We start from the raw sequence: 10,618 nt of genomic DNA on the forward strand, positions 1-10,618 counted from the left end.
TTCAGCTGCTCTGAGCCTGGGTAATTTTTGTGGCTGGCAACGGCTGATGTTCAATTAAGTTAAAGTACCAAGGTAATTAGCATACCAGGCTGTGAGAAAATGAAATGGAAGAACTACTTCCTGGCAGATGTCCACAGGTATAACAAGGATGAGTAATTCACGGAATTGTGAGTTTTGTTTCCTGTAAACTATTTATTCAGCCCTTTTGTACATAATCCCTGTATTGAATGTTTTGCTGATAACTCGCTGGCAGAACTGGGACTAATCCCATTGTCACCGTCTACCAACCTGGCAAGAAAAAAACTTGGATAGTCCAATCTGTCAATGCAGGTTCTGTCCTATGAGTGGGAAAGAAAATGTGTGTGGAAGAGAAGACATCGGCAGCTGAATGTTGTCACGTCCTGCAAAAGGGAGGGGGGGGGAAGTCTCTGAAACACTCAATTCTGAAGAAAAGAAAGACAACTGGGAACTGTTTGATTACTCAATTCCAGCCAGGCTGCAAGGTCAGAAGTAGAAGACCTTTCCAATCATTTATAGCACAGGTGTCAAACTCACGGCCCTCCAGATGTTTTGGACTACAGTTCCCATCATCCCCTGCCAGCATCATGCTGGCAGGGGATGATGGGAACTGTAGTCCAAAACATCTGGAGGGCCACGAGTTTGACACCTGTGATTTATAGGAAGCTTGTATGCGAAGGGTTATTAGCTTTTCTAGGCCTAAGACTAATAAATCTCCAATCGTAGAAGGACATCTTTTAACAGATCTACAAAGTAAGTGGACAGATTTCCCCTACACAGACTTTCAGAGAGTCCAGACAATTGTAGATTGTTTCACCTACTGAAACCTTCTTCATCAGCAATTCCAGCTTTTAAGGCTCTCCTCTCTGCCTGGTGTTATTGTACCGTAGATTGTCAATTCTCATTATGTTGTGTCAGCATTAGAGATTCAGCTTTCAATTATCTCCATTTTCTTGTTGGTGTGCTTTCTCAGCTGCTGTTTTTTTAAAAAAAAATATTTAAAAGATGAGCTTAAATAACATACTAATGCCGTATATATGATGAAGATAAAAAGGGAAAACATCCAAATAGTCTACTCTTATAACAGAACATATAGACCTGAATTCAGCAACAACAAAGAGAACACAGAGACACTGCAGGGGCAAATCTTTGCACAGTATAAGGAGTGAAATTAGGGCTCATAAGCTATGCAATTCATTAATATGAAGATAATTTATCACATAGTGGTGCCAATGTAAGGAAGGCATAAACTGTTACCTCCCTCAGCTGATGTTTTAAGGACCCATCTGCCAACCAGCAGAGCATTTTTGAGAAGCACATGCATATTTATCTATCGACCGACCGACCGACCGACCGACCGACCGACCGACCGACAGTGGAACCTCAGTTTTCATTGGTAATCCATCCGAAAAGAATTGATGAAAACCGAAACCGATGGAAACTGCGGCAAACTTTTCCATAGGAATCAATGTCAATCCAATTAATCTGTTCTAGGCACTCCAAAAAACATACCAAAAACACAATTTTGGGTGAATAAACATAGTGTTTAATGTTGAAACAGTAACAAACAATAACACTAGGGACCAGCTTCAGAGCTATGGTGGACCAATGTCGCACCAGAAAGCTGGTCCAAAGGGGTCTGTTTCTAGACGCCTCTTTAAGATTTGTCTGAAATGGGGGGCCAAGAGACATTGTCATTACTAAACAAGTTGTACCAGTGACATGGCCTGCAACAGCTTTGTCCCAAGTGGATTTTTTCCTCCACAAACCCCTTGCACCTTACTGCAAATCGATGAAAACGAGACAAATTTTTCACTGAAAAATCCTCTCTCTCTCTCTCTACCCCTCTCTCTCTACCTATCCCTTTCTCTCTCTCTCTCTCTCTCTCTCTCATCTATCTATCTATCTATCTATCTATCTATCTATCTATCTATCTATCTATCTATCTATCTATCTATCTATCTATCTATCTATCTATCTATCTATCATCTATCTCTATCTGTCTGTGTGTCTGTGTGTCTGTCTGTCTGTCTGTCTGTCTATCATCTATCATCTATCATCTATCATCTATCATCTCTCTCTCTCTCTCTCTCTCTCTCTCTCATCTATCTGTATATGTGTATGTATTTGTGTGTGTACACACACACACACACATATCTGTACACACAGGTATACACACACGTATGTATGTATGTATGTATGTATGTATGTATGTATGTATGTATGTATGTATGTATGTATGTATGTATGTATGTATGTATGTATGTATGTATACCTGAAGTGTGGCCCCAATTTGTGAATATCTACCTGAAGTGTGGCCCCAATTTGTGAATATCTACCTGAAGTATGACCTCAATTTGTGAATATCTAAATCTGTGAGATCAGGGCAACACTTATCCAAAGCAAATATTTATGAAAACTTAGTGGACCCCTGGGTTTGCAGAAAAATCTGAAATGTTAACAAAATACATTAGGAGTTTTAAATTATCTCCAAATTATATAAAGATAATGCACTTACAGTTGAAAGCTAGAAAGAGGCTGGTAACATCTACTGCTGTGGCTGTAATAGTGGTGCGGGGAGCTGCTCTGGGCCCAGCTGTGTTTGCAGACACCAGGAATGGCTCTGATCTCAGCTGCAACAATGACAGATGCAAGAAGCCACTCTGGACTCAGCACATCTCCCAGACACTGCTGCTGGCAGAGGCGTAGCTGGGCCAAACTGTGCCCAGTGTGCATTCTAATTTTCCACCCCCGTGGTGCCCCCCCTTGGCGCCCCCCCACAGCACCCCCGCTTTCCCCCTTCCCACACTTACCTTAGCTCCTTTCCTTTTTCAGAACTTTTTCAGGCTGCAAAAGGCCTGTTCTCAGTAAAAACTGCCTGATGGGAACTATACTTCCCAGGAGACCTTGTGAGCCCCAAGGTCTCCTGGGAACTGTATTTCCTCAGGCCGTTTGGCAATACCTCATGTCTGTTACCTTTTAGAATGAAAAGAAGAAAATAATCAACCGGAAACAGAAAACTAAAGAAATGTTAATCTTACACTTAGTTCATATTGTTGGCCTAGTGCTCATAATGTTGCTACTGATTTCGTCAAGGAACACTGAAAGACTAACAGGTCCCCCTGAAGAAGCCTGTAGGTGAAATATGTTGGGAATTTGTGCCAGAATAATAATATAAAGAAATATTCACTTTACTTGCACCATTAGTCCTGGCCTTATTCTTATCAGGATCTGGTGTGGCCTTTTTGTTTGCACCAGACCAGTGTTTCCCAACCTTTTCGACGTCACGGTACCCTTGACCTCGCTCTTCATATCTCAGGGTACCCTTGAGGTTCATTTGAATTTTTTTTGCACTTTTTAAGGTTTTTTCTATTTTTGGCCTGTAGGTGGGGGGAGTGGCAAGCAGGGGGAGGAGAGGGAAAGCAGCGTTGACAGCCGCATTGTTTGTTTGCCTAAATTCGGCATGGATGGGGGGGATTTAAAGGGAGAGCTCCCTTTAAATCTACCCCCCCAATCCACGCCGAATTTAGGCAAATAAAACAATGCTGTTTTTCAATGTTGTTTAAAGGGAGCACATGAGGCTTCCACCCCCCCCCCCCTTCAAAATCTATTTGATTCCAGGGGGGGCAGGCGGTAGCATTGTCATGGTACTTCCGGAACGTGCTCATGGTACCCCAGGGTGCCACAGAACCCTGGTTGGGAATCACTGCACCAGACACATTGGGATGGAGCCCTGTGGCACTGTCAATGCCTTCAGGACTCATGCTGGACCCTTGACAGAAACAGCTTGCCCTGTATGCCAGACGAAGTAGTCTGTACACCCAGGACTGTCTAGCCAAACCTACCTATTCACACATTTTATCTGTTGCCATGGGTTCTTAGTAGTGGCTCCCCTTCCCAAAATGCTTGCCAGTATGAAATTGAATGAAACCCAGACCTTAAGAACCTGGATTTCTTGTTGTCTGTTGAAGGTTCTTCCCATACCAGGCCATGCATGTACAGGAATTAGGATTGCCAAATCTGGCTTGGGAAATGCCTGCAGATTTGAGGGCAGTGCCTGGGGAAGGCAGAGTTTGGGAAAGGGAAGGACCTTCTTGAAAATGTGATGTCACTCTAGGGACTCTGTTTCTACTGGACTCTATGGTGTACCATAAAGTCCACACTCTGAAGCTGCCGTTTCCTCCAAGGGAGCTGTTCTCTGTAGTCTGGAGATCAGTTTTAATTCCAGGAGAACTCCAGGCCCCACCTACAGCATGGTAAGCCTAGATGATATTCTGTGGTCCTGTGTGCTCATGGCATGAAGGGGACTGTACCTATTCCCAGTAGCGTATCTAGTGGGGGACAGTGGGGTCTCGAGTCCCAGGTGCCACTTCTGGAGGGCACATTTTGCAGCTGCGCCGCCCACCCAACTGCACTTCACTAGCAATCTCCACATGGAAATTGCAAACAGGGGCTTCAACTGTACCCTGCCCAGCAGGGGTTGGCACAACTATGGGGGGGCCACACTTGCTCTGGGCATCATTTTTGGTAGATACACCCCTGCCTATTCCAGGCTTCTTCATTTCCTGATGTGCTGGGGCTCACTGAACCTCCAAACCTTGGATGTCATAGGTGAGGACATCTCAGCTCAGTTTGGGATAAAGACATACCTGTCACCCAACAGGAATTAGGAAAATGTAAGTCAATATTAACACACTAGCTTAAAGCTGAGCTAGAGATAAGGTGATTGATTTTTAGGGTGTTATTCTGGCTTTGCAAGAAGGCAAAACAAGGAATGAGCTGCAGATCAAACTGTAGATGTTTGGGTGAGAGCAAATACTTCAATATTGACCAGTGATAAGTAAACATGATATGTGAGCCATCTCTGTCCTGCGACACAAAGAAATAAATCTTTTTTTCTATTGTAAAGAAAATTTATTTGTTCTGGGAAACAGATCCAGATAATGAAAAATCAAAGAGCTGATAGAAGAAAATCTCAGATATTGAAAGCTACCAAGTGAAGGCTGAAAGAACTGTAACTCTTCAACTTCTTATTAACAAACGTGTAGATCAGGGGTCTGCAACCTGCGGCTCTCCAGATGTTCATGGACTACAAATCCCATCAGCCCCTGCCAGCATGACCAATTGGCCATGTTGGCAGGGGCTGATGGGAATTGTAGTCCATGAACAACTAGAGAGCCGTAGGTTGCAGAGCCCTGGTGTAGATTAATACATATTGCAATAGAATGTGCATTGGCGCATACTAAAACGCTAATAATATCTTGATGCTACTAACATTTTAACATTTATGCTTCTCCCTTTGCTTCATTCATTGTTTCAAAATATCTGGGTGAATGTATTGATATATGCACCTGCACATTATAAGATGCTGAAACATGAACCTGTCTCATGCTGGGCTAGACTCTTGGTCCATCAAAGTCAAGTGTTACCTACTCTACCTGGCAGCAGCTTCCCGGAGGGCACATTTTGCAGCTGCTTTCCCATCACCTCCTACCTGATCCTTTTAAATGCTGCGGGTTCAACCTTGCACCTTCTGCATGCCAAGAAGATGCTCCATCGTCGGCCCCAGCCCCTCCTTAAAAGCTAGCATTTAATCATGCTAATATTTAATGACACTTTTATTGCATATATGTGGGTGCTACAAACAGAATAAGCTAATACTGATGCTTTGACGTTCAGAAATATGGCTTCGCTATTGGAAATCATGAGTGCTGATAACACAGAAGTCTGTACTAATCTGAATAATTGATAACTTTGAAAAAGTATTATGTAAGAACACAGGAGCAGCTAGGCTGAAGCAGACTGGCAATCCAATGGTTCAGCATCCGGTTTCGCATGGTGGCCAACCAGATGCCCACGGAAGGACTAGAACCTGGGCACGGATGCCATGGCCGTTCTGGTGTTGCCCCTCACCATTGCTATTCAGCTCCAAAGCTTCCTGGGTGGCCTAAAGTTGGCAACTCCAGCTTAGAAAATTCCTAGAGTGGAGTGTGGAGAGAGGAAAATTCAGCAGGAAGTAATGTCATAGAATTTGCCCTTCAAATACACCATTTCCTCCCGTGGAGCTGGTCTCTGTACTCTGGAGATCAATTGTAATTCCAGAAAAACTCCAGGTCCCATCAAGACATTGGTAGTCCTCTGCCTGATATACCTCAAAGAATCTGTCAGAAAGAGCCACTTGTACCTCCTGCAGCTTCTTGATAAAACAGTGGGATATAAAAGGTGATAGAATTTACATGCATTGCTGTGTCATGTGTTGCTGTTTTGTATTCTCTCTTTTTTTGCTGATGATCTAACGTGGTTAATAATTGTTGCAATATAGGGATATTTGTCATGTTAGCTAGCACGAGGAGTCCATTAACTATATCTTAAGCAGCCTTGAGGTCTTTTGTTAACCTTCCAAAATGCATAAGCAAAAATATTAAGCATGGTGAGGGCCATCTTGCATGTTGGCCCGTTGCAATGCCCTTCCATCAGCCGTATCAACAGGGAGATTCACTAAAACCCCTTACCGCCAAAGGCTATGCATATGCAATGGGAACTGTGTTGACTCTATAGACCATATTTTACTTTATTGTCCACTTTACACAGGACCCAGAGGCAAATATTTGTCACCCCTGCTACTCAAAAAAGAGTATGCATCTGACTTGCAAAAGATTACCTTTCTGTTGGACAGCTCCTGTAGTGATGCAAACGATGCAGTCACCAAATTTTTGGATTTGTATATAAAACAGCGCTTTAGGAGCAAATCCTGAACATCAGCCTTCTCTACCTGTACATTTATTTTAGCTTCCCTCTACTTGGTTAAGTGGATCTGTGTATATAATGTTGTTATGCCAATAAAGGTTCTTTGTTTGAATTGAATTGCATGGGCTGATTTGCCCCCGAGAATGTACCCCAAAAAACTTCTGCAACCGAAAGAGTGCTGTGCAGTCAAGTCAACCTGGCAAGCTGGCTTTCCATGTTGAAAACCACCAACTGAACACAGCCTATCAGCAATCCATCCTGCCGAAGAGCAAATACCATTGTAGGTCAATTAAACATCAAATGTCACCCGCCACCGAGGGCTTTGGATTGGGCCACCTGTGAACACACAGGGACAAAGCTGCATCATCTGCGAAGGCCAGTGTTGCCTACTCTGACCCGCAGCATCTCTGAAGGGACTCTGGGTAAAGTCTTTCACATCACCTTCTACCTGATCTTTTGAAATGGACAACTGAATCCGTGAACTGAACCTGGCAGGCAGATACTCTGCCACTGAGCCAGAGGTGTACAGCCCATAGGGCAATGGTGGCGAACCTATGGCATGCGTGCCAGAGGTGGCACTCAGAGCCCTCTCTGTGGGCACGCGCGCACGGAGTTCATCATGTGGGAGAGCAGAAAATCGCCCCCCCCCCCCACACACACACATCTAGGCTGGCCTTGCTTCTGAGTAAACCCTCCTAGGGTTGTGATTCACCCGTTCAAATCGTTGCACAGTTGCTTCACCAAGCTTACTACTGAGTAACACGCGCCTCGGAGCAAACTGTTTTTTTAAAAACTAAAACCTCAGTATTCAGGTTAAATTGCCGTGCTGGCACTTTGCGATAAATAAGCGGGTTTTGGGTTGCCATTTGGGCACTCGGTCTTGAAAAGGTTCGCCATCACTGCCATAGGGACATGGGGCGCACGCCTTTTGGTCACGTGGGCACGCCTTTTGGTCACATGGGGCGCACGCCTTTTGGTCACTTGGGCGCATGCCTTTTGGTCACCTGGGCACACCTTTTGGTCACCTGGGCTGGGTGCCCCCCATGTGACCAACAGGCATGCGCCCCAGCTGCACGCCACCAAGTCCCCCTCCCCGGCTTTTGTGCAGGCTGGCTTTTACCCTCCCAAGGCCTTGCCGGCCTGCATGGAGGCCAGGAGTGGGGCTCAGCAGCGGGTGGAGAAGGGGTTGTCTTCCAGGGTTCTCTTGAAAGTGGGAATAACAGTTAAACAAACTGATGTCTCCTTGTTGAGTGGCCCATCCTCTATGATCTCATCTAAACTGGACCTGCTGCCCCATAGGTAGTCATAAACCTGTTCTTTCTTGCAACTTACCAGGTGCTTAATAAAGCATTTTTCCTGGTCCTCTCACTCCCATCCCAGACAAAGATGATAATAAATGGTCTAGTTTAGGCCTTTCTTCCTGACCTGTCTTCCTTTTGAAGCTAATTCACTTTGCTTCTCCTGAATTCATGCCTTCCTTCCTTCCTTCCTTCCTTCCTTCCTTCCTTCCTTCCTTCCTTCCTTCCTTCCTTCCTTCCTTCCTTCCTTTCTTTCTTTCTTTCTTTCTTTCTTTCTTTCTTTCTTTCTTTCTTTCTTTCTTTCTTTCTTTCTATCAACCTATCTATCATTTGATTTAAACTCACACATTCACCTCTTGTTCTTCTGACACCTTCCTGCAGGTAAACAACAATGGTGTTGTCTCCTTTGGAGTGAACGCCTTTTGGTCACGTGGGCACAACTTTTGGTCACATGGGGCGCACGCCTTTTGGTCACCTGGGTGCATGCCTTTTGGTCACCTGGGCACACCTTTTGGTCACCTGGGCTGGGTGCCCCCCATGTGACCAACGGGCATGCGCCCCAGCTGCACGCCACCGAGTCCCCCTCCCTGGCTTTTGTGCAGGCTGACTTTTACCCTCCCAAGGCCTTGCCGGCCCGCATGGAGGCCAAGAGCGGGGCTCGGCAGCGGGTGGAGAAGGGGTTGTCTCCATTTTCCCCCAATACGCCTCTGCACTGAGCCACAGGCCCTCCCCATTTTTGCCAATGGAAAGTGTATCCAAGAACCCATCTCGTTGTGGTTGCACGCTCGGCCACAAAAGCTGCTTCTGAAGAACAAGCTGTCTTTCAGGGGACGTTTTTCAGCTGTCAGTGACTTTCTCATTGAGGCGTGCCGAACAGCCTTCCAGACAGATTGTTTTAATGTCCGATTCTTTTTTTGCCTTGACAGCATTTGAAAGATAGATAACACACAATGGCTACTCATCAAATAAAAGCACAGAGCGCAGCCCTGAGTCGCAAAGCTTTAATAATATATAAGCAGCTCTTTCCAAAGTGCCTAATCATAATGCTTTGTCATCTTTAACTAAGCCCAGGCCCCTCCTGGTTTTTTTCCAAAGGCTCAAAGGTCTGGCCATCGGCATTGCTTCTTTTGCAAAGCGAACAAAAATCCCCAATTCTTAATTTAAAAAAAAACAAAAAGAATTCAACCAAACCTCAAATAGTGTCATCAAAATTAAGTGTCTTTTGGCAGTCCTGCATAACCCAGTGGTGTACCACTAACGGGGACATGGAGTATCCCACTAATGGGGACATGGGGTTGTCCCTCCATGTGATGAAATGGTGGGTGCCCCAGCTGCCCACCGTCGAGCCCCGTGCCCCTCCCGGCCTCCCTGCAGGCTGGCTCCTGCCCTCCCCAGGCCCTGGAATTGGCCTGCCGCCATGGCACCCATCCGAGCTGCCCCCCGAGCCCCGCTCTCCCCTGGCCCCCCTGCTGGCTCCCATAAGTGAGGCACAGGGAACTGCTGGCTCCCATAAGTGAGGAAGGGGACAGGGAGGCGGTCATGCCCCCGGGTGAAATTAAAGCCTGGTATGCCCCTGGAACAACCTGAATCATTTTCTCAGCTGCAGACTCTCGTATTATCTCTTATATTTCTAAAGTAAAGCTAAGCCATTGATGGAGAACCTACAACATGCATGCCAAAAGTGACACACCCCACTGTTTTGGGTGACACGCCGGCATTCTCAGAAGCACCGATCTGTGAACTGCGCAGTAAGAAAACCAAGACAGGCCATTTCCCCACTCACTTTTTGTTGCGCACTACTTGCTCCAAGTAACGCGGGTTCCAGCAGCACTCCCCACTACCGGAGCGGTGACAACGCAGCCGCCCCGATTCTGCCGCCCTCACAACCCCTCAGAGCGCATCATTTCTGTTCCTGTTCGGAACAGCGCCTTTTGGGAAACTCTGCATGACTGCCTGCAGTGGAGAGCGTGACTGCGCTCTCAAAAACACCCAAAGCTTACAAAACCGTTTTGCCTCTGCTTTTTTTTTAAGTGGGGAAACGGCCACAGTCTGCTGAGGGCAGGTCTACCCAATGCTTCTTAATGGGTGGTAGACCAGTTCTCCGAGCAGCTAGGACTCTCGTATTCATGTCTGCGTTTCTTTGCAGACATCTCATCAAAAATTTCAAAATATAGAAAAATTGTATATTGCCAGAATTGGCAGAACGAGCTGAGTCCAACACTGTGCTCTCTGGGTGAAAAGGTGCCCAGGATCGGAGCCGGCAGCGGAAACGTCCTGAGGCAACCTTCAGCAAATGAAGGCAGGGAGAATCCCTTCAGCAGCGCACAAAATGTTGGGCACAAGCTGAGGAAGAAACTGACCGGAGAGCTTAACAGTCAAGAGGGAAAAATAAGACTCCTCTTGAAGGGAAGACGTCCTCCTTCTAGCGTCTTCAAAATAAGACAGCTTGGGCTGAAATAAGGCGTCCTGAGCAGTGGTGGGATCCAAACATTTTAGTAACAGGTTCCCATAGTGGTGGGATTCAAACTGTGGCGTAGCGCCAATGGGGCTGGGCG

Source organism: Sphaerodactylus townsendi, linkage group LG06, assembly GCF_021028975.2.
Source record: "Sphaerodactylus townsendi isolate TG3544 linkage group LG06, MPM_Stown_v2.3, whole genome shotgun sequence".
Taxonomy (NCBI): domain Eukaryota; kingdom Metazoa; phylum Chordata; class Lepidosauria; order Squamata; family Sphaerodactylidae; genus Sphaerodactylus; species Sphaerodactylus townsendi.